The following is a 25431-nucleotide window of genomic DNA, read 5'->3' as shown; positions in this document are numbered from 1 at the left end:
GGCGCTGCTGCAGGGTCGCTGCGCCACGCTGCGCCAAGGCTGGTTTTGGATGCGAAAATCCATGAATACGCTGTGCGCAGAAATCGATTTTAGCGCACGCGGCTGGCGCAGACATTCGCACGGGCACGCTGTGCGCCAGTCGCGTGCGCCACTTTTGTGCAAATTTCTATGAATTACCCAGTAAATCTTTATCCACAGTTGGGCGTATGCATCCCAACACTGAAAAGCATTTACTGTTTGCTGGCATCACCTCACGTTTTTGGCACCAACTGATGACACAAACATACCCTTATGATTGTTTTGGTAACACAATGTATTGTAAGAGGATTCAATCCAGCACTACAGCTAAGTCAATGCCTAGTCTGGGATACTGAATGGAAACCCTTATTGATATATCTTTATGTCCAGTTCATGAGTTCTGGATGACTACCCCTATATAACACCGTTCTCTTGGAATCCCCCTGACCCCACTGAGCCAAGAAGTAGTTCTGTTTTGCAAGTTAAAAGGTTTATTTGAGAATTTAAACAATATATATATATATTTCACTTTATAATAAATTAATAATTGAATATCACACTTAATCTGAGCAGTAATCAATAATGGATAGTCTGGCACTAGCACACTTCTTTATAATCAATGATGAGTGGTTATAGGATGGATAAGATAGCAACAATACTTTTATGGTTTCAAATGGATGCAAGGTGGAATGAAAATGCAGTACAGAAAAAAACTTGATATGATTTCAACAAAACAATGTAATCACTTTTCTCTGGCAATCCACTTCCCCCTTATGCAATGTAAGTAAATGAAGAGGAGAGCACACAGTTCTTAGAAATGCAATCAAATGTAATTTAGTTCACCCCAGCAAGCTTAGACTACAGAAGTTTGAAACACAGGCCCAAAATGCTTTTATATGTGCTGGCAATGAAGTGAGGAATATGCTGAAAATGGTTTTAATTCCCTTTAGGAGGTTCAGGGTGAGTGAAATATACTTGGGATGAGTTCAGGCTCACTTTAGCAATGATCTAGGGATGGTTCTTAAGAGGCAAACGAAATTTGGCAGTTCAGGCAAAAGCAGCTATCTTTTTACAAGTAAAGAAATCGGGCCAAATCGCAAATCGCTGCAAAATTCGCGAATGCGTGAATCGTGATTGCGGAGAAAGTATAAGGAGTAGGAAGTCAGTTCCAGGCTTGTTGAAAAGCTGAGATTCTAAGCTTTCAGAGGAAAGTTAAAGCACAAACGGTTCCAGAGATACGGACGATTAAATAAAGGTAGTTTTTCAGATTTGAAATTTTAAAAGTTCAAAGCGACAGGTTACAGCTTGCAGCTAGAAAATGACAGGTGACAGCTTTGCAAATTACAGGTGACAGTTAGGAGGCAGTTCTGGTTAGATTAAAATAGTTTGGATTAGATTATTTTAACTAAGAGATTGGTTCTGCACAGTTCTGCTAGGTACTCACAATATATTTTTGAATTAGGCCTCGCCACGGATCTGGTCAGGTTTTGGACTGGACTCCGGTTCTGGTCTCGGCACTTCACAGTGATCTGGATCAGCTCTCTGGTTCTGCTAACAGCGGTCTGGGTCACTCTGGATCTCTGGCCTCTGGTTCTGGATACTGCTCTGCTTTCTCTGGGTACAGCACTGCTTCTGGATCTTTCTGGCACAGGGTTTCGGGCCAGAATCAACACCTGGGTCCGGCTGTGAATAGTCTGCAAATGATTTTTGGGCCTGCTGACAAATACTTTTGCTTGCAGTGGGCCTTCTTGGTTCAAAGTTCTGTAGTCTCTGTTTAGCTTGGAAGTCTAAGTGTAGGATCTCTGGATGTGAAGTCGTCGGTCAGCATGCTCCGCAGCAAATGGAATTGAATGTCCTCTCTAGCTTCCAGTGGCTATTTTTATGTCTTTTGAAAGTGGGTGTGTGTGCAGCATCACTAGCCAGCCCCTCTTTCAACTGCCCATTGGTCAAGCTTTCCGCACTGCTTTGATTGGGGGAAGGAAATGTGTGTCATGGTGATGCTGTAGGTTTTATGGGTCAGAGGATCCTCCCCTGGTCAGTTTGCCCACAATCTATATTTGACCCAAATGCATATTTGCACAGGTACACATTTGTTTAAAATTACATGCACCCATCACGTATCACATGAGGTATACTCTGTTCAAACTGATGTTTCTAAGAGCTTGCATTCAGAAACGGCAACATTTTGCGTTTTTTAACTGGTTTTGCAATATTGGTTTTTCATTAAAAAATATACACATATACACTGCCTGTCCATACATACTCCAGTAAATTCCCATGTCTCTAGCTTAAACACAGAGTCTGTAGTATACATAAATAGCAGGGTTTTGCCCCAGAACATCACACAAATTGGAGTTTGGGCTTGAATCGAAGGTACATTTTTTAAATGAAGGCTCTCAAAGTTATACATTCCTGTCATTTGATTACAAAGAGTTATCAGTGTTTCTGTAAAATATATATTTTGCTTTCAATTCAGTTCTCAGAGTGTTGGAGTCCGCCTCCAAGACTTGGGTGGGTCAGTGATCACATGTGTCTTCTGGCAGGCAGGCCTTTGTTGACAGGAAACAGTCAAAATCAACATATTCTATTCAAGTGCATGAGCCTATTGTGTGGTCTCCAGGAGGCTCCCAGCAAGTCTGCCTTCTATCAATCAAGAGGTCATGTGAGATTCTAACTCCTGGTGTGAATCTCTGGAGGTGAGAGGTTTCCCAGCCTTTGGCCTGTTAATTAAATCAGATTGTCTTCTGGGAACAGCATGTGGTTAAGATTTTAATTAACTCCCAGCCTTTGATGTAAAGGCCTCTCCTGCAACTCCTGACATGCAGTTTCCCTATCAGAGTTTAGACCGCTAGCGCCGCCCTCAGTCAAAAGCGGGTACTGCATGCATTTTTTTGGATCAGTCTTGAATTCAAGCATTTCAAACAAGAGATATTACATGGAAGTATATTGTCCAGGTTCAACAAATGGCATTGGTGTAGTTCTGCAGTAAAATAATTTTGTGCCCATAAATTAGCCATGTTTGACCTGAAGAAAACGAATTCCCACCAGTTATGGGTTGCTTTTGGCAATCAGCATTGCCCCTTTTAAAATGGTTTTAGGCTCTGTGCCCTTCTGTGCTCACAACATAGGCAAAAATGGGTGGCAGCCTATTCTTCATGCATTTCCCTGTGCATTTTCTGGGAAGTTCTGGCCATCATGATGTTTTCCATGCCAGTACTGCACAGTTTTTGTGGTAGGGCTCGGATGCATGGGTAAAAACATCCCACAAGCCCCCCTCTTGCGACGGCCATTCTGTTTCACTGATGGAACTCGCAAGATCTGGGATGTTCTCCTCATCTTCTTCCGGCAGATGGCACAATTCAGCATCTTTTCCTCCATCCGGTACTGATCGATCGGTTCTCCTCGCCGGTCCTGATGGGAATATTGGGTGGTACCCCGGGCCCTTTGCGTCTCTGCTCCCGGTCTCCGGATCGTCCTCCTTGGCCAGTCTCCAGGTTTTCTTTCTCCTAGGATGACAAAGGAAGAGCAGCAATACCTATTCATGGACATTTCTCCCCCACCATTGATATAGTGGGGTGGCATATATATTTTAGAACTCAACAGATATGAACATGCACATTTTTTTTAAATTAAGCGACAGGAACACATAAACTTGAGAAACACAGAATTTGATAGGTTATATGTAGGATATTTTAGGGTTGGAATTGAATCACTCTGGAGCGGTACCCTCTGGGATTGCAGAGGACTCCTCCAGTTGTTGCAGAGTGTGCCTGGGATGGCAACACTTCAACTGGTTGATGTGTACCAACTTGTCTTCCCCAGCTGCCAAACCGCCTTTGAGGATGCGGATCTTGTAGGCCACAGGGGAGATCTTGTCTATAATCTCAAACGGTCCCTTCCATGTAGGCAAACATTTTCGCTGTTTGGCCTGGTTCCTTTGGAAATTGTATAAATAGACCCGGTCCCCCACCTGATATTCCTTCCTGGAAGTTTTCAGGTCATAGTGGGTCTTCATACTCTCAGCTGATCTTTCTAGATTCCGCTGAGCATAGGCAAAAGCATGTTGAAGGTGTTTCCTTAAATTCTCCACATACTCATGAGTTGTGGAGGCATTTATTAGTGTCTGCTCTTGGGTCCTGTAGAGCAAATGCTGCGGAAGCACCATCTTGCGTCCAGTCATCAACTCGAATGGTGACATTTTGGTTGCAGATGAAGGGGTAGATCTGATGGCCATTAGGACCAGAGGTAATCGGATATCCCAACTTGGCCCAGAATCTGCCACAAACCTCTTTAATATGCCCACAATGGTTCGTTTATATCTCTCTATTGCCCCAGAAGAAGCTGGCCTGTAAGCACTGTGTAGCTTTCTCTTGACCCCCAGTATCTCCCACATCTTTGTCATTACTTCACTAGTGAAGTGGCTACCCCTGTCTGACTCAATCCTTTGAGGTAGACCAAAATGGGAAAAGATGTGGTTAATCATCAGGGCAGCTGCTGTTTCTGTCTTGCAATTTGGGGCTGGGAGACATTCCACCTACTTGGTAAACAAGCATGTAACGGTCAACATGTACTTGTTTCCTCTAGACGAGCGAATCACAGGGCCTACAAAGTCGATTTGCAAATCTGACCATGGCAGTGTCATCCCCCTCTTTTGGAGGGGTGCACGGTGCGTGAGGGATGATGGCTGAAATTGTGCACACACAAGACACCCCTTCAAGTATTGGTCAAGGTCCTGCCCCATGTGTGGCCAGTATGCAACCTCTCTTAAGATTTCCAGTGTTGTGTGAAACCCCCTATGACCGGCGGTGGCCGCATCATGGGCGTGACTTAACATCAGGCTTCGGAATGAGGTAGGAACCACCCACTGATCGTGGCCAGCTTTGGATTTCCTTACCAGCAAACCGTCTTGGATTCGGAACATTTTTGGACATTTCATCAACACTCTTAGGTCCTCTTTCCCAATGTAATCGGTATCCGTCAGGGGAAAGTTCTCAGGGTCCTCAAGGTGTTGGTAAAACTTACCGATAATTGGATCCCCCTTCTGAGCTGTAATCAAATCAGCATCAGGGGTCTCCTTGCTCCAATGGGCAGTTGAAAGATCATTGTGAGCATTTGTCTGGGACCTAGTGATAGCAGTGTCCTGGATTTCCTCCAACAGGGACTCAATCTCAGTTAGATCCCCTTGGATGGCCCCGGTTTTGGCCAGCTGATCAGCTAAGTCATTTCCAGTTTTGTCTGGTCCCTCTACTTTGGAATGACCCTTGATCTTTTTCCAGTAGATGGTCATCCCATTCGATGTGACCAGATCATCAATGTTTTGGATCAACTTCCCATGTTTCAAGGGTTTGTTGTTAGCACATAACATGCCTCTGGTTTTCCAATTAACCAGGTGCTCCACGAACCCGTTCCATACATAATCCAAATCTGTGATTATCACCAGTTTGTGGAGTTGATGCTGGACAGCAGTGAGGATGGCCTGATGCACAGCCATCAATTCTGCCACCTGACTACTTCGGGGACCAATTTTGTATCCAGCGGAGGGTTCTGGGGATTCATTCACCCATCCATTCCCTACGCCGGCCACCAGTTCTTTCTCCCCGTTGTTGTCAACATGGTAAGAGCATCCATCCACATAGACAGTGGGCATTCCCTCACACTTGTCCTCTTCAAAGACTTTGTGTGGGGAATTAAGGTATGCCTCCGTGTTGTCCTTGATTTTTAGACTTTCGTCCTCGAGACAGTTTTCTCTGGCACAATCATGCAAGTCAGCCAGACCTTGCGCGAGGGGACTCTTCTTGTTTTGGCCATATCTGACCTCCACAGGAAAGCCTTGCATTGACAGAATCCAGGAAGTAATTCGGGAATCACTCACATTTCCGGCCTGGATTCTATCACTTTGGAGATATTGCAGAGGCTGGTGTGGAGTCTCCACTATGATATGTTCCCCCTGGATAAACGGGCGGTAATTCTTCAATGCCCACACCGTTGCCAGGAGTGCCTTCTCACAATTGTTGAATTTTTCCTCCACAGAGGATAAAGTTTTGCTCGCATAGGAGATTACTTTATTGACCTTGTCATGCTTTTGGTATAATATTGTCGTCAAGCACGTATTAGAGAACCCCGTCTCCAGGAAGAACTCCTTGTTTCTGACACGGTAAGCTAGGCAAGGCGCTTGTGAGAGGCTTCTCTTGAGTTGTTTTACCGCCTCGGCTTGTTCTGGACCCCATTCCCACTTGACCCCCCCCCTTCAGGAGATGAATCAGGGGTCTGGTGATCTCTGCGTAGCCTTCAATGAACTTTCTGCTGTAAATAGTCAGCCCAAGGAGGCTCCTTAGTTCCCGCAGAGTTGTGGGGTCTTTTAGTTTCTGGAGTGCTTCCACCTTCTTTTCCTGGGGACAGAGACCCTGAGGAGTAATCTCATGCCCCAAGAAATTAACACGGGTTCTACACCACTGTGCTTTCTAAAAGGAAAGTTTTGCTCCGGCGGCCCTCAACTGGGTCAGAACATAACGGATCTCCGCTATGTGTTCCTCCACAGATTAACTTTTGATGAGGACATCATCTACATAAGCCAGGTTACCCCTTGCACCCAGGTCGGGCATGGCCTTGTGTAGGAAAATGTTGAATTCATTGCCGGAGTTGAGGTATCCGAAGGGAGTCCGGGTCCATGTGTACTGCTGGCCCCCAAAGGTAAAAGCCACCTTGTATTGGTCCTCCCTACTGACAGGCACAGTCCAGTATCCATTGGTCAGGTCTATTGCAGTGAATACCTGTGACCCCTGGATCTGGGCCAGCCCTTGGTCAATGTAGGGCAGAGGCCATCGGGAAATATGGACCCGTTTGTTGAGCTCCCTGAGGTCGGCGCAGAGTCTCCACTGGCCGTTTGGCTTCAATATTCCCAGCAGCGGATTATTGAAAGTGCTGTGGACTGGACGGATTATTCCCCGGGAATCAAGGTTCTTAATTATTTTAGTAAGGGACTCCATGGATGCGAGAGGCAAGCGATATTGCTTCACAAACACTGGAGTCATTCCAGGGTCCGTGGGGATTGTTGTTGTGTGGATGTCGGTGCGGCCACAGTAATATGAGTCTACCGCAAAGAGATCTTGGAAATCCAAGAAAACTTGTTTCAACTTTTGCTTTTGTTCCAGAGTCACACAGGCATCAGCTAGGTTGACTCTCTCTTCCACCATCTGCCTGAAGCCTGGAAAGACTTCTGGTTTGGCTATCTCAGCAGCCTCCTCCAGCTGGGTGGAGAAGTCCCTGGTCAGAGCGCTGATTTGGACTGGAGGCCCCAGGTGGGAAAGGCAGCCTTCATGGACCTGGAAAATCACCTCATCCCTCCTGAAGTCACAAGTCACATCTTCCTTACCATAAGGGCAAGAAGTGTACACCAGGAAGTTCCCCCCATGCCGGGTGAAAATCCTGTCTGGCGTTGTGTTGTCATCACTGTCCCCGTCAAAAAAGTCCTTGGGGATTGGTCCTAACAGTTCATTTCCTAGATCAATGGAAAAATGTCGGTCATCAACCGCCATTCCAAAAATGGTGCCTGTGGCTAGAGTAATACTCTTTAAGTCGCTGTTATCCACCTCTATTGGAATGGTGTCATGTTCTATGCTGACTAATGGAGTTGGGTTTACCCCCAACATTTGCTGTTTGAGAGAAGCATTTAGATGTATATAAGCATCAGGGTTTTGCAATTTCTGTCCTCTTTTAACTTTCACTTCCAGGGAGAATTGTCGGGTCCTTTCTGGGATGGTGACTTCCTCTTTGATCTGAATTTCAACTGCATAAGGTAGCAATTGAGCTGACCTAAATGCTTTTTTTGGATCATCAAAGCCCATGGGATTATCCGCTAATCGGGACCAAGCTTTGAAGTTTATTAGGTCCAAACTAATGGCAAAGCGATTGAGAATGTCACTGCCTAAGTAAAAGGCGGCAGTGACGTCTCGCACAACCCAACAATTATGGACTATGCTCTTGTTGCCAATGGAGATTTTGAGCATACACCTGCTTGGAAGGAGATGTTAGGAATTGGGTGCTTCCAGTTCCATTTGCAATTTTTCTATCAGTTTGAATGTGGGAATGGCTGGATCTTTTGGGAGTTGGCGGAACATGCCTTCGCTGATGAAGCTCTTACCGTTGTTCACACACACTCGAGCGAGAACAGAGTCCTTGCCATCATTTAACTGAACAGGGATGAACAACTGCTCTCCAATTTGCTGAATATCAGCCAGGCTCTGAGCTGATTTCACATCTTTCTGGACTATAGGAGTTGGAGTTTCTGATTGTGGATTAGTAAAGAATTTCGAAGTGTTTCCTTCCAGCGTGGAGTACCACTTTAAACTGGAAGGAAGGTTGATTTTCAGAAATAGAGATGACCCCCCATCACCATTCTGTTGTCCTACTGCGATTACTGTCACGTCTGGAATCTGGTTGTTCTGGAAGTGAAATTCTATTTGGTCAGATTTTTGTTCAACCATGTGGCAGGTGCCGTTTAAACTAACATGGTTGACACTCTGTTTTAATTTTATTGGTCGGCTAGTCTGGGTCCAGAGGACCTTGTTTACACAATCTATTAGAGGTGACAACCTTCTCAGGAGGTCATTCCCTAGTAAACAAGGGGTGCCCTCTGGAGTCACTACTATGACCGGGTGTTTCAACTTGTGTCGCCCAATTTTAATGTCCAAGTCTGCAGTCCCCTCAACGGGAATTTCCTTCCCGTCAAAGTTCTGCAGTTGTCCAGGAAGAGAGGTGAGAGGAATACGGTAATTCTCCCCCCTTCCGGCATTTAGTTCCTCAAAGGCCCTTTTGAACAGAAGGGTAGCTTGGGATCCAGTGTCCACCAGTGCCAAAATTGTACCCTGCCCCTGTACTTGTACCGGGGCATAGTATCTTCCCTCCTTCTCCTCAAGGGGGCACAGATAATGCACATTTTTGGACAACTGGTGCGCTAACTTTCTGGTTTTGGACATTGCTAGCGAAGAGATTTGGGCAGAATTCTGTGGAGAGCCTTGGGAATCTGAAAGAAAAAGTTGGCAACTGGAGATCAGAGCCATTGTGGGTTCCCCTGGTTCCGGTTCTGGGCCGCCCCTCCCTTTTTGGAGGCAGTCACCAGGATGGGTTTGAACAAGGGGATTTTGGTATTGTGGGTTCTGGGATGAGATGATGAGCGGCGGTAGCTCAGTCTCCATATCTCCCCAGTCTGGATTGGAATCCCTTGGGACCCATTTTTCCTTGGGAGGAGTTCCCCCATCTCTGAAGGAGAAGGTCCTTTCCCCGGGATCCTCTGAGGATCCCTCTCCCTCAAATTGGAAGACCTGTACCTCCTCCACAAAGTGGGTCTGTTTGGGTCCTTTGTTTCTCCTACCCCCCCTCTGCTCCTTGGGAGGCAGGCTTTCAGGGGTAGTAGATTTTGTTTCCGGTTCCTGGTTTTCTAGGAGCTGTTTACAAGTTGGGAAGGAAGCTTCCTCCAAGGCTTTACACCCCCCTTCCCCTTGTGCCTCCTCCCTGGGAACCGGTGTGTTATCGGGGTGCTGCCCCCGTCATTGTTCTGGAGCACCAGGTCCAGAGTTTGGGGCATTCTGCGGTGGCATGCTCATCTGAGGGTTCTGTTGAGCCCTCAGTATGTGACCCAGATCCCGTGCCATATTTTGGACCTGGCGCTCTAACTGGGAAAACCGCTTAGGCTGAAACGGGGCTCTATTTTCTCCCCTGGGCTGATCCCGGGAAGGGTAGCTATCCCTTCTCTGGTAGTACCCCTGGTTGGGAAGATTTTGGTACCCCTCCACCCTTGGCCTCCCCTCTCCCGGATTAGGTTGTCTGGGCTCAGGGAATTGGGGAAAGAAGGATGGATGATTTTGGGGCTAGAAATTGGGCGGATACCTGGGGAAAAAGTTCTGCCCAGGATTTGGAGAATTTCTGCCCTCCTGTGGGAAGTTGGGAGGGAAGTTCCCTGGGTTAGGTGCTTGGCCGGATCCCCCCCCCCCTTGGGCTGGAGGAGTCCACACATAACCCAGGATTGGTCGGTTTCCCTTATAGCGGGGACTTACATAGTCAGGGGAGCGGGGGACCCCATTTGTGGGACTACCTCCTCGACTCCCTGTCTGTGACTGGCCCGAGGGCCTTCTGGGCTGTGAATTATTAGGTGCAGGTAGGTATTTAGACCCCCCCCATCTCCAAATCCAAAACGGGGGTGACCTTTACCTCTGCCACCTTGGCAGCAGCAGGGGTGCTGTTGGTTTTGGGATTTTTCTGGGTATTGCTTTTATTTTCTATGGGCTTCTGCACCTTATAGATCCGGGTAGCCTGTTCAATGACCCAGTCTAAAGATCTTTTCTCATGAAAATCTCTCACGAGCTGGGTCATTATATGTTTGGGCAAGGCATGGAAAAATGTATTGACAAATTCTCTGCTGTCTGTGCGCACCCTTCTGGTGGTCTGCGCAAAGGCACGTTTCAGTTCTTGCACAAATTCTTGTGGGGCCTGATCCTCCCCACATTGCAAATTGTAGGCTGCCTTGCGAGCCTCTTGAGGATTTCTGTGAACAGAAAAATGTTTCAAGATGGCCGCCTTATAGGTGGACCATCTTAAATGATTTTGGTCCTCCAGCCCCGCAAAGAAACTGGAGTATTCTGGTGAGAAGGTCCACTTTACATATTGAATACAGCTTTGGCTGTCCTTCAAATGGAAAGTCTCCATCATTTGCTCGTAAAGCTCCAAGTGTTCCCAAACAGAATACTTGGCGTTCTTGTGATAAGGCGTGATGACACTCCTTATTGCCTTTATTTGCTTCATTGGGTCTTAAGCAAGGCCCTTTTTGCCTTATTGGCCTTTTTGGTTCGGGTAACCCTGGTCCATTCATCCTCTGACTCAGAGGCACTGCTCCCAGAGGTTCCTGTCTGATCTTCCAGGTTTTCCCGGATTCTGCGAGCCTGGGATTGGCTGGCAGAATGTGGGGACCTGGTCTCCTGTGTCCTGCGTCGTTCAGAGGAGTCTTCAGATTCCTCCTTGCTGCCAGGATTTGATGGGTACCCCCCCCCACTGACCTAACTGGGCAGAAGTTTTCAGGATGCCCTTAATGGGCCTATTCTCCTGGGGTTCCCCACTAAATTGCACTGTGCTTGGGTGCCCATACCCGGATGCCCGCCCATCCATTCCTGGGAGGTACTGGCCTATGAGCCCCATGCTTCTGGCTGGATAGTAATCTGCCATCCCTGTGGCCCGGTGCTCATGTGCGCCAGGGGACATGGGGGTGGCAGAGTCCAGGGACTGAGAGAGATAAAGGCCTCTGGTACTAGGGCTCCTGAGGTTATGCTCAGGAGTTTCCCTTTCCCAGCGAACCTGGTCTCTATCTGCCCCTGCTCCCTGTTGCAATGCAAGAGCCTGCGCTTTCAGTTCCTTAGTTAAGGCCTTACTAGACTCTATCAGTCGCTCCTGCATCGCTACCTGTTGTTGGAGCCTATCATTGTGCTGACAGAGAGCCTCATTTTCTCTCTGTGCCTCCTGATTGGTCCTGGAGTACTGGGCCAGTCTCTGCTGCAGGAGGGTTACCTCCTGAGCTGTGTCCCTATTGGCCTGCTCCTTTCTTGCCAGAGCATCCTCCACCCTCCTGGTGTGCTCTAACAAGTTCTGGTGTTCTTTTTGGAGGTCACCCAGTCCCTGGAGGGCCAGGTGATTTTCTTCCATTTTCCTTTTTAAGTGGCAGACTTCCTGGCCTAAGGTATCCCTTTCCTGACTAAGAGCCTGCATCTGTGCCGCCAGGTCGTCCCTTTGTCTTTGGAAGGCACCAGTTTTCTGGCGCTCCTGGTCAAACTCTGCCTGGGTATCCAGGTCTTTCAAAATCAGTTTATTGCTCTCTGCCTTCTCCCTATCTAGGTGGCTTTGCAGGGTGACTACCTGCTCAGCACATGCCCTATTGAAGTCTAACTGTTGCTCCAGCTTTTTCTGGCTCTGCAGTAGGGAGTCCAAACCTTCTTGGTACTCTTTCTGCAAGGCCAGAAATCTGGTATCCTGGTCCACCTTTTCCTGTTGCAGCACATCCATATCCTCCTTTATTTTAGTGATGTACTGTCTGCTGTCATTTTCTGACTCCTGGCTCCTGAGCAGCCTCTGCTCAGAAGAGTCCAAATCACATTGGGCCTTCTGTAGTGCCAGCAGTTGCCTACTCGCCAGATCTTGGCCTTCAGCACATTTGTCCTGCATGGCTCCCATATGTAAATATAAATATGCCGCTACCCTGGCAATCTTGTGTTGCTCATCCTTGGCCTTAGGGGCCATATATAGTTCACTCAGGGCCACATGTAGGGGGCCCTGATCTCCCCATTTATCTGACCCTGTTTCAGTGACCTGTTGCGCGATTGCCTGCAACCAGACCGTTTGGTCCTGATGAGTCCACTCACCTCTCACAAATATCTTATGTAAGAAGTGTTCTCTGGCTATTTTCATATCTACCAAGGTCGTCATTCTGGAATTTGAGTTCCTTCCTGACTTACAGAAGTTTGTATTTTATTTTTGCAAAACAGACCTTTTCCTTAGAGCGTCCCTTTGAGGAGTGCTTTACAGCGTAACACAGCGTGGTGATCCGACCGGATATCTGTATCTGGTCAGCTGGCACACTGTATTAATCTGCACAAGTGATAGATCTAACCCAAACGTCCCGGACGAGCCCGCACTTTGTAAGAGGATTCAATCCAGCACTACAGCTAAGTCAATGCCTAGTCTGGGATACTGAATGGAAACCCTTATTGATATATCTTTATGTCCAGTTCATGAGTTCTGGATGACTACCCCTATATAACACCCCTCTCTTGGAATCCCCCTGACCCCACTGAGCCAAGAAGTAGTTCTGTTTTGCAAGTTAAAAGGTTTATTTGAGAATTTAAACAATATATATATATATATATATATATATATATATATATATATATATATATATATATATATATATATATTACACTTTATAATAAATTAATAATTGAATATCACACTTAATCTGAGCAGTAATCAATAATGGATAGTCTGGCACTAGCACACTTCTTCATAATCAATGATGAGTGGTTATAGGATGGATAAGATAGCAACAATACTTTTATGGTTTCAAATGGATGCAAGGTGGAATGAAAATGCAGTACAGAAAAAAAAACTTGATATGATTTCAACAAAACAATGTAATCACTTTTCTCTGGCAATCCACTCCCCCCCCTTATGCAATGTAAGTTAATGAAGAGGAGAGCACACAGTTCTTAGAAATGCAATCAAATGTAATTCAGTTCACCCCAGCAAGCTTAGACTACAGAAGTTTGAAACACAGGCCCAAACTGCTTTTATATGTGCTGGCAATGAAGTGAGGAATATGCTGAAAATGGTTTTAATTCCCTTTAGGAGGTTCAGGGTGAGTGAAATATACTTGGGATGAGTTCAGGCTCACTTTAGCAATGATCTAGGGATGGTTCTTAAGAGGCAAACGAAATTTGGCAGTTCAGGCAAAAGCAGCTATCTTTTTACAAGTAAAGAAATCAGGCCAAATCGCAAATCGCGGCAAAATTCGCGAATATGTGAATCGTGATTGCGGAGAAAGTATAAGGAAGTCGGTTCCAGGCGTGTTGAAAAGCTGGGATTCTAAGCTTTCAGAGGAAAGTTAAACTAAGTTCCTAGAACAAACGGTTCCAGAGTTACGGATGATTAAATAAAGGTTGTTTTTCGTATTTGAAATTTTAAAAGTTCAAAGCGACAGGTTACAGCTTGCAGCTAGAAAATGACAGGTGACAGCTTTGCAAATGACAGGTGACAGTTAGGAGGCAGTTCTGGTTAGATTAAAATAGTTTGGATTAGATTATTTTAACTAAGAGATTGGTTCTGCACAGTTCTGCTAGGTACTCACAATATATTTTTGAATTAGGCCTCGCCACGGATCTGGTCAGGTTTTGGACTGGACTTCGGTTCTGGTCTCGGCACTTCACAGTGATCTGGATCAGCTCTCTGGTTCTGCTAACAGCGGTCTGGGTCACTCTGGATCTCTGGCCTCTGGTTCTGGATACTGCTCTGCTTTCTCTGGGTACAGCACTGCTTCTGGATCTTTCTGGCACAGGGTTTCAGGCCAGAATCAACACCTGGGTCCAGCTGTGAATAGTCTGCAAATGATTTTTGGGCCTGCTGACAAATACTTTTGCTTGCAGTGGGCCTTCTTGGTTCAAAGTTCTGTAGTCTCTGTTTAGCTTGGAAGTCTAAGTGTAGGATCTCTGGATGTGAAGTCGTCGGTCAGCATGCTCCGCAGCAAATGGAATTGAATGTCCTCTCTAGCTTCCAGTGGCTCTTTTTATGTCTTTTGAAAGTGTGTGTGTGTGCAGCATCACTAGCCAGCCCCTCTTTCGACTGCCCATTGGTCAAGCTTTCCGCACTGCTTTGATTCGGGGAAGGAAATGTGTGTCATGGTGATGCTGTAGGTTTTATGGGTCAGAGGATCCTCCCCTGGTCAGTTTGCCCACAATCTATATTTGACCCAAATGCATATTTGCACAGGTACACATTTGTTTAAAATTACATGCACCCATCACGTATCACATGAGGTATACTCTGTTCAAACTCTGATGTTTCTAAGAGCTTGCATTCAGAAACGGCAACATTTTGCGTTTTTTTAACTGGTTTTGCAATATTGGTTTTTCATTAAAAATTATACACATATACACGGCCTGTCCATACATACTCCAGTAAATTCCCATGTCTCTAGCTTAAACACAGAGTCTGTAGTATACATAAATAGCAGGGTTTCGCCCCAGAACATCACACAAATTGGAGTTTGGGCTTGAATCGAAGGTACATTTTTTAAATGAAGGCTTTCAAAGTTATACATTCCTGTCATTTGATTACAAAGAGTTATCAGTGTTTCTGTAAAATATATATTTTGCTTTCAATTCAGTTCTCAGAGTGTTGGAGTCCGCCTCCAAGACTTGGGTGGGTCAGTGATCACATGTGTCTTCTGGCAGGCAGGCCTTTGTTGACAGGAAACAGTCAAAATCAACATATTCTATTCAAGTGCATGAGCCTATTGTGTGGTCTCCAGGAGGCTCCCAGCCAGTCTGCCTTCTATCAATCAAGAGGTCATGTGAGATTCTAACTCCTGGTGTGAATCTCTGGAGGTGAGAGGTTTCCCAGCCTTTGGCCTGTTAATTAAATCAGATTGTCTTCTGGGAACAGCATGTGGTTAAGATTTTAATTAACTCCCAGCCTTTGATGTAAAGGCCTCTCCTGCAACTCCTGACATGCAGTTTCCCTGTCAGAGTTTAGACCGCTAGCGCCGCCCTCAGTCAAAAGCGGGTACTGCATGCATTTTTTTGGATCAGTCTTGAATTCAAGCATTTCAAACAAGAGATATTACATGGAAGTATATTGTCCAGGTTCAACAAATGGCATTAGTGTAGTTCTGCAGTAAAATAATTTTGTGCCCATAAATTAGCCATGTTTGACCTGAAGAAAACAAATTCCCACCAGTTATGGGTTGCTTTTGGCAATCAGCATTGCCCCTTTTACAATGGTTTTAGGCTCTGTTCCCTTTTGTGCTCACAACATAGGCAAAAATGGGTGGCAGCCTATTCTTCATGCATTTCCCTGTGCATTTTCTGGGAAGTTCTGGCCATCATGATGTTTTCCATGCCAGTACTGCACAGTTTTTGTGGTAGGGCTCGGATGCATGGGTAAAAACATCCCACAGTATACTATAATACTAATAAACATATAAGAATCTTAAGCATTTAATGTGCTGTTTGCTGGCATATTGTTATTTGAATATGTAACAAAAACTTGTATTAGATGTACAACAAAATATACATGATTTCCTCTGATTTTAAAGATGAAGGGGAAAAGCAACATCCTCAATAGGCTTATAATAAACACAATATTGTTCCACGCAGTCAGTGGCAATGAGCAGATATTGTGCTTTACTAGACCCTAGGGCTGGATGCAAACAAAATGTTCTGTTTGATCATTTCCTGCATTTATCTGTAGTGGTGAATGGATTTGTTGGCAAGTACTTAAGTATCAACATTTATGAAAGTGGATTGTTTTTTCATGAACTCTCAGGGTGATTAGACCCTGCTTTACACTGTATTTACAGGTGTACTCCTTAACGAAAAAGAAGTGAGCAGCTTGCTTGTCCAAACAATACTCCACCTTCAGATATGATTGTCTTTTCATAATTGTGTGGGGGAAGTTTGGAATAGAAAATTGGATGTACTTCCTTTGCACATTATTGCATTATAATAGTGAGATACTGCAAACTGCCATGTTTAAACAACTGTTTCTTGAATGTGTGAGGTGATGCTTTAGTGTTTGCGATCAAGGCTTTGCTCATCTTCACATCTCTTGCTTCTGACGTGTTTCCCTTTTGGCATATGTAAGCATGTTTTAAGCTCACACTTTCTTAGGAAAAGTGGAATTAGTTGACAGAAGTCATTATGCTGTAAGCGTTCTTGCCTGCCTCAGAGCATGTGTGAATATTTGATGAGTATATTCACCCTCACGAAATGTATCACACTATGCTGTCCTCCCTTATAACATTGTCTAACATGTAAGAATGCAGCTGGTTTGAAAGTCTTGTATAGTCGGGCTTTGTGTCCTTCTAGCAGCATTGTTTAGTGTGATTCCTTGCCATGTATGGACCTCCCCTTCCATTGAAATACATGTGTTCTTTTGGGTATAAGAAAACGGTGCATGGCGGAATGGGGGTTCTCACTTTCACCAAAGTTTTGTGCTGTTGTTGGTTTGTTTTTGTCATGTTTTTGCTTTCACTTATAAATTGTTTACCACTCCACTGGAAATAGTCACTGATGATTTTTCCACGACTCTTAATTCAACATCCATTTGTAGATAATACGTTAAGTTTAACAAGCATTAGGTGGCATTGATGACGGTTAATTTGATTGCTCTAATGCGAAAGTTTGAATGGCATGGGGCAAAAGTATCTAAGTGAAATCATATAAAAACACGAACGTTTGGTTTAGGAGGTAAACGATAGTGATCAATTTAAGAAGTTTAATCATGTTTCATCGTTAAATCGCCTTCATATCATGGTCTCCAAATTTACAATAAAAAATGCATCTTTGTTGAAGTGTGCTTCTTCTCTATCACCACCTAACTGATGTGTTTTACTATCTCTATCCCTTTACAGTAAATGCCTTATGTGAGGCATTGAAAGGTCACCAAACGTATGAAGATGCATTGTCGTCTCTTTCATGATTTACTTCTATGGCCAGTTAATCCTGACTTCAACTTGCACTTAGTTTGTTCATTATAACTCACTCCTTAAGATCATGACAGCGTGTAAATGACAGGGTTATTGGCAGAAGAGATGTAATCCGAAATATTATATTTTCTGGTGGTCATGTAGTTACAGGTTGTAGCTCTAATAGTCAAGCTATAAAAAATGCTTTGCATGGAACGAAGAGCAGCTTAATTTTTCAACATTAAAATGTTTTTGTATTGGTGCCATTTATTTCTTTTTATTTCACATTCATCACATTACCCGCTAATCCTGAAGATTCACATTTTATGTATTAGCCAATCTGGGAAGAATTCAAGATGCATCACTCAGACACCCATCAGATGAAAGCATATGCCAGTCTTCAAGATGCTTCCTACCTACTTCCATACTGCCGTTATCTGACAATGATCATTTAGATGACCAGATCCATGGCTTGAAGGCAACATTACTGTCAGCCCAGGTTCTCTCCCTCTGGGTGCGCTAAGGGTAGTTTGTATTAGGTTATTATTTATAATACCACTGGTGCAAGTTTTCTGTTGGTATTATGGTCCTCATTTCTTGAGATGCGGCTTTGCAGGCAATCTATGTGGGTGTTATGCTATTGGGGTTGCCAGGGAGATAGCTTCTCCCACATCCACATTGGACCGGTGTACGCACCCCATGTAAGTAAGAGACTGCATACAGTGAGCTATTTGTTTTGGGTGTCATTTCCATGCACAACGTAACAACAGAAGCTGTCATCCAGTTCTTCTGGGAATTAAGCCCCTGCTGTTGCTCTTTGGGCAGGTACATTATAACCGGACCAATAGCTCAGCGGCTACCGCTTCTGACTTGCTTACAGAGTGTATATGTTGATTTTGATATGGGTGTGTTATTTCGACCATTTATGGCACACCATACCACTAAAGTTGCACTATGGTATAGTTCTCTTATATTTTACCCAGTTTGCATCAACACCTCCACTAGTATTCCAAGTACACTGGAAGAGACCACACCGAATCGCACATTATACATGCATATGCCACGCCCCTCTCGCGTGCAAATGTTGGGAGTGAACGAGGTGGATAATCTACCAAACAAAACCAAAGCACATTCGCTTTCATGCTGGTCGTTGCAATCTCCCACTCAGGATGCTAAATATAAAGCTAACATCATACTCCCTTTTTTGTGTCCTCAATATTATAATAACGTCACATATTTTCTGGTTGGCTTATCTGTGGTTTGTGCACATTTGAAGTGATCTCTAATAAACAGCTATTATTTAACTGTGCATTTTGTATAGATGTTACAAGCAGAACAAGTCTCTGGCGTGACCCCACCCGTAGAAATATGATGCCATTTGTATTTAAAAAAACAGCAGCAAGTTATAGTCTGTCCATGTATGTTCCTGCTTACATGCGACTTGGCAGCTGTCTTTTCACTACCTGAATCTGGCAGCTCTTTTCTGAAAGCTTTATATAAATTGCACAATAAGGTTTATGTGGAACACAATATTTCTAACACACGACATTCGCTGAGTTACAACAAATGCTGAGAACCGTTACCTGTAAATCCGACCTGCCACACTGCTGTTTACATTTGCCAGCGAACCTAAATTGCCTAAGTCTGATTCACACGGTGGTTAACATGCCTACTACACGTGTGACTTGTAGTCTCATGCCAATCGAAGTGTGAAGTGTGACTGACAACCCAGCCCAACGAGCCTCTCGGAAGGAAGCGAACCTTCCACACTTCCGCCTGTCCCTGCTGAACAATATCAAGATGCAGAGGAAATTGTCAGCCCACCCGCATCGTTATGTGGGGGCCGGCCGCCGTTGCGGCCGCTACGTTAGGACGTCCAGGACGTGACGTCAGGGGAAGGGGAGGGGCGGGGAAGAGGTTCAGCAGTTGCCGCGTTGGGGGAATAAAGTAAGGTTATCCAGCACTCCGGCTCCCGCGTATCATTGCTGCTAAGCGCGCGCGCACCTGCGCACCTGCAGTCCCCGGCCGTACATCGGCCTGACAGAAATCACCGCTGGCAATGGTAGTGTGCCCGCCTTCAGTGTCAGACCTTGACTAATGGAATCCTGTCTTCTCCGAAGGGTTGTTACTTGTATTTTGTCTACCTTTCCCAAAGTATGGCATTCACAATTGATTAGTAACACAGATTGAAATGTTTATCTACTGAAAGACAAAATGAAATACCTACAGGCAGAGATGTGTTTACAAGCTGAGCCAGAAGTCGATTTATTCACAAAATGAAGAGTGCATGTGCACAAGAGCCTTTGCACCATAATTCTAAATTCATATGTTCGCGTCTGCACAAACATCGAAATATTCCATAATGCGACGCACACAGGGGCGCAACAAATCCTACATTTTGGGGAGGGGTTTGGGGTGCTAACTGGTGATGGGAGTGGCCACTTCAGAAAATAGGCATGGCAAACCTGTTGGATCTGCCCCCTCTATTCTACCCCAAGGGTTGACTGGCGTTTGGGGCAAGTATCAAATGGTACAATTTGAAGCTCAATATGCCAGTGAGAATGACAAAGGGATTGGATTTAAAGTCAACATGCACATTGACAGGGTAATTCATAGAAATTCGCACAAAAGTGGCGCACGCGGCTGGCGCACAGTGTACCCGTGCGATACACTGCGCCAGCCGCGTGCGATAAAATCCTTTTCATCGCACAGTGTATTCATGGATTTTAGCCTCCAAAACCAGCCGTGGCGCAGAGTGGCGCAGCGACCCTGCAGCAGCGCCAGTTCCGCCCCCAAAAACGCCCTCGCGCAAGGAAAAGCCTTCAAAATTCCCAAATCATTGCAAAGGGCTGCGCTAACACTGGACCAGTTCACAGGGCTGCCAAACAGCAAACGCCAAGCGGGGAACGTGTATTTCAGTGGTTCTCGGGAAGTTTCACACGCGATTGTCCTGGGTATGTGTACATCAGGGGTGCGCGGGAAGTAACACACGCTATTCCATCAGGTCACGTGTATTCCAGGGGTGCGCGGGAAGTATCACACGCAAAAACAGCAGGGTACGTGCATTTCAGGGGTGCGCGGGAAGTATCACACGCGATTCCATCAGGGTACATGTATTCCAGGGGTGCGCGGGAAGTATCACACGCAAAAGCAGCAGGGTACGTGTATTCCAGGGGTGCGCGGGAAGTATCACATGCAAAAGCAGCACGGTACGTGCATTTCAGGGGTGCGCGGGAAGTATCACACGGGATTCCATCTGGGTACGTGTATTCCAGGGGTGCGCGGGAAGTATCACACGCAAAAGCAGGAGGGTACATGTATTCCAGGGGTGCGCGGGAAGTATCACATGCAAAAGCAGCATGGTACGTGTATTTCAGGGGTGCGCGGGAAGTATCACACGCGGTTCCATCAGGGTACGTGTATTCCGGGGGTGCGCGGGGAGCACTACACGTGAATTGCCCGTGTGGGTCCTCCCAGGTGTTCCCTCTACACCCTCCACGGCCCCTGCAGGCGGCCCACACCACAGGGGACTAACCTGCACATGTCCCGCAGGCAACCCATCCACCATGCCCATGCCCCCCAGCCAACCCACATGTCACCTTGCACTACTGCCCACCAATGCATGTCCCCCTGCACCCCCACCCCCCAGCAGTCAGGGGCACCCTCCACCAGGCCCCCACTCATGTCCAACTCATGTCTCCCAGCACCCACACCCCCCAGCAGTCAGGGGCACCCTCCACCAGGCCCCCACTCATGTCCAACTCATGTCTCCCAGCACCCACACCCCCCAGCAGTGCAGGGCAGCCTCCACCAGGCCCCACTCATGTCCCCCTGCACCCCCACCCCCCAGCATCCAGGGGCACCCTCCACCAGGCCCCCACTCATGTCCCCCTGCACCCCCACCCACCAGCAGCCAGGGGCACCCTCCACCAGGCCCCCACTCATGTCCCCCTGCACCCCAACCCCCCAGCACTGTGGTGCACCCTCCACCAGGCCCCCACTCATGTCCAACTCATGTCTCCCAGGACCCCCACCCCCCAGCAGTGCAGGGCACCCTCCACCAGGCCCCCACTCATGTCCCCCTGCACCCCCACCCCCCAGCAGTGCAGGGCACCCTCCACCAGGCCCCCACTCATGTCCCCCTGCACCCCCACCCACCAGCAGCCAGGGGCACCCTCCACCAGGCCCCCACTCATGTCCCCCTGCACCCCAACCCCCCAGCACTGTGGTGCACCCTCCACCAGGCCCCCACTCATGTCCAACTCATGTCTCCCAGGACCCCCACCCCCCAGCAGTGCAGGGCACCCTCCACCAGGCCCCCACTCATGTCCCCCTGCACCCCCACCCCCCAGCAGTGCAGGGCACCCTCCACCAGGCCCCCACTCATGTCCCCCTGCACCCCACCCACCAGCAGCCAGGGGCACCCTCCACCAGGCCCCCACTCATGTCCAACTCATGTCCCCCAGCACCCACACCCCCCAGCAGTCAGGGCTACCCTCCACCAGGCCCCCACTCATGTCCAACTCATGTCTCCCAGCACCCCCACCCCCCAGCAGTGCAGGGCACCCTCCACCGGGCCCCCACTCATGTCCCCCTGCACCCCCAACCCCCAGCATCCAGGGGCACCCTCCACCAGCCCCCCACTCATGTCCCCCTGCACTCCCACCCCCCAGCAGTGCAGGGCACCCTCCACGAGGCCCCCACTCATGTCCCCCTGCACCCACACCCCCCAGCAGTCAGGGGCACCTTCCACCAGGCCCCCAATCATGTCAAACTCATGTCTCCAGCACCCCCACCCCCCAGCAGTGCAGGGCACCCTCTACCAGGCCCCCACTCATGTCCCCCTACACCCCTATGCCCCAGCAGCCAGGCGCACCCTCCACCAGGCCCCACGCATGTCCCCCTGCACCCCTATCCACCAGCAGCCAGGGGCACCCTCCACCAGGCCCCCACTCATGTCCCCCTGCACTCCCACCCCCCAGCAGTGCAGGGCACCCTCCACCAGGCCCCCATGCATGTCCCCCTGCACCCACACCCCCCCAGCAGTCAGGGGCACCCTCCAGCAGGCCCCCACTCATGTCCAACTCATGTCTCCCAGCACCCCCACCCCCCAGCAGTGCAGGGGACCCTCCACCAGGCCCCCACTCATGTCCAACTCATGTCTCACAGCACCCCCACCCCCCAGCAGTGCAGGGCACCCTCTACCATGCCCCCACTCATGTCCCCCTGCACCCCCACCCCCTAGCAGTGCAGGTCACCCTCTACCAGGCCCCCACTCATGTCCCCCTGCACCCCCACCCCCCAGCAGTCAGGGGCACCCTCCACCAGGCCCCCACTCATGTCCAATTCATGTCTCCCAGCACCCACACCCCCCAGCAGTCAGGGGCACCCTCCACCAGGCCCCACTCATGTCCCGCTGCAACCCCACCCCCAGCATCCAGGGGCACCCTCCACCAGGCCCCCACTCATGTCCCCCTGCACTCCCACCCCCCAGCAGTGCAGGGCACCCACCACCAGGCACCCACTCATGTCCCCCTGCACCCACACCCCCCAGCAGTCAGGGGCACCCTCCACCAGGCCCCCACTCATGTCATGTCTCGCAGCACCCCCACCCCCCAGCAGTGCAGGGCACCCTCCACCAGCCCCCCACTCATGTCCCCCTGCACTCCCACCCCCCAGCAGTGCAGGGCACCCTCCACGAGGCCCCCACTCATGTCCCCCTGCACCCACACCCCCCAGCAGTCAGGGGCACCTTCCACCAGGCCCCCAATCATGTCAAACTCATGTCTCCAGCACCCCCACCCCCCAGCAGTGCAGGGCACCCTCTACCAGGCCCCCACTCATGTCCCCCTACACCCCTATGCCCCAGCAGCCAGGCGCACCCTCCACCAGGCCCCACGCATGTCCCCCTGCACCCCTATCCACCAGCAGCCAGGGGCACCCTCCACCAGGGCCCCACTCATGTCCCCCTGCACTCCCACCCCCCAGCAGTGCAGGGCACCCTCCACCAGGCCCCCATGCATGTCCCCCTGCACCCACACCCCCCCAGCAGTCAGGGGCACCCTCCAGCAGGCCCCCACTCATGTCCAACTCATGTCTCCCAGCACCCCCACCCCCCAGCAGTGCAGGGGACCCTCCACCAGGCCCCCACTCATGTCCAACTCATGTCTCACAGCACCCCCACCCCCCAGCAGTGCAGGGCACCCTCTACCATGCCCCCACTCATGTCCCCCTGCACCCCCACCCCCTAGCAGTGCAGGTCACCCTCTACCAGGCCCCCACTCATGTCCCCCTGCACCCCCACCCCCCAGCAGTCAGGGGCACCCTCCACCAGGCCCCCACTCATGTCCAATTCATGTCTCCCAGCACCCACACCCCCCAGCAGTCAGGGGCACCCTCCACCAGGCCCCACTCATGTCCCGCTGCAACCCCACCCCCAGCATCCAGGGGCACCCTCCACCAGGCCCCCACTCATGTCCCCCTGCACTCCCACCCCCCAGCAGTGCAGGGCACCCACCACCAGGCACCCACTCATGTCCCCCTGCACCCACACCCCCCAGCAGTCAGGGGCACCCTCCACCAGGCCCCCACTCATGTCATGTCTCGCAGCACCCCCACCCCCCAGCAGTGCAGGGCACCCTCCACCAGGTCCCCACTCATGTCCTCCTGCACCCCCATCCCCCAGCAGCCAGGGGCACCCTACACCAGGCCCCCACTCATGTCCCCCTGCACCCCTATCCACCAGCAGCCAGGGGCACCCTCCACCAGGGCCCCACTCATGTCCCCCTGCACCCCCACCCACCAGCAGTCAGGGGCACCCTCCACCAGGCCCCCACTCATGTCCCCCTGCACCCCCACCCCCCAGCACTGTGGTGCACCCTCCACCAGGCCGCCACTCATGTCCAACTCATGTCTCCCAGCACCCCCACCCCCCAGCAGTGCAGGGCACCCTCCACCAGGCCCCCACTCATGTCCCCCTGCACCCCCACCCCCCAGCATGCAGGGGCACCCTCCACTAGGCCCCCATTCATCCCCACTCATATCCCCCTGCACTCCCACCCCCCAGCAGTGCAGGGCACCCTCCACCAGGCCCCCACTCATGTCCCCCTGCACCCCCACCCACCAGCAGCCAACGGTGCCCTCCACCAGGCCCCCACTCATGTCCCCCTGCACCCCCACCCCCCAGCACTGTGGTGCACCCTCCACCAGGACCCACTCATGTCCAACTCATGTCTCCCAGCACCCCCACCCCCCAGCAGTGCAGGGCACCCTCCACCAGGCCCCCACTCATGTCCCCCTGCACCCCCACCCCCCAGCAGTGCAGGACACCCTCCACCAGGCCCCCACTCATGTCCCCCTGCACCCCCACCCCCCAGCAGCCAGGGGTACCCTCCACCAGGCCCCCACTCATGTCCCCCTGCACCCCCACCCCCCAGAACTGTGGAGCACCCTCCACCAGGCCCCCACTCATGTCCAACTTGTGTCTCCCAGCACCCCCACCCCCCAGCAGTGCAGGGCACCCTCCACCAGACCCCCGCTCATGTCCCCCTGTACCCCCACCCCCCAGCAGCCAAGGGCACCCTCCACCAGGCCCCCACTCATGTCCAACTCATTTCTCCCAGCACCCCCACCCCCAGCAGTGCAGGGCACCCTCCACCAGGCCCCCACCCATGTCCCCCTGCACCCCCACCCCACAGCATCCAGGGGTACCCTCCACCAGGCCCCCACTCATGTCCCCCTGCACCCCCACCCCCCAGCACGGTGGTGCACCCTCCACCAGGCCCCCACTCATGTCCAACTCATGTCTCCCAGCACCCCCACCCCCCAGCAGTGCAGGGCACCCTCCACCAGACCCCCACTCATGTCCAACTCATGTCTCCCAGCACCCCCACCCCCCAGCAGTGCAGGGCACCCTCCACCAGGCACCCACTCATGTCCCCCTGCACCCCCACCCCACAGCAGCCAGGGGCACCCTCCACCAGGCCCCCACTCATGTCCCCCTCCATCCCCACCCACCAGCAGCCAGGGGCACCCTCCACCAGGCCCCCACTCATGTCCCCCTGCACCCCCACCCCCAGCACTGTGGTGCACCCTCCACCAGGCCCCCACTCATGTCCAACTCATGTCTCCCAGCACCCCCACCCCCCAGCAGTGCAGGGCACCCTCCACCAGGCCCCCACTCATGTCCCCCTGCA

The sequence above is a fragment of the Ambystoma mexicanum genome, chromosome 11 (genome assembly GCF_040938575.1).
Source record: "Ambystoma mexicanum isolate Mex_15411 chromosome 11, UKY_AmexF1_1, whole genome shotgun sequence".
NCBI classification, from domain to species: Eukaryota; Metazoa; Chordata; class Amphibia; order Caudata; family Ambystomatidae; genus Ambystoma; species Ambystoma mexicanum.
This window is presented reverse-complemented; position numbering follows the sequence as displayed.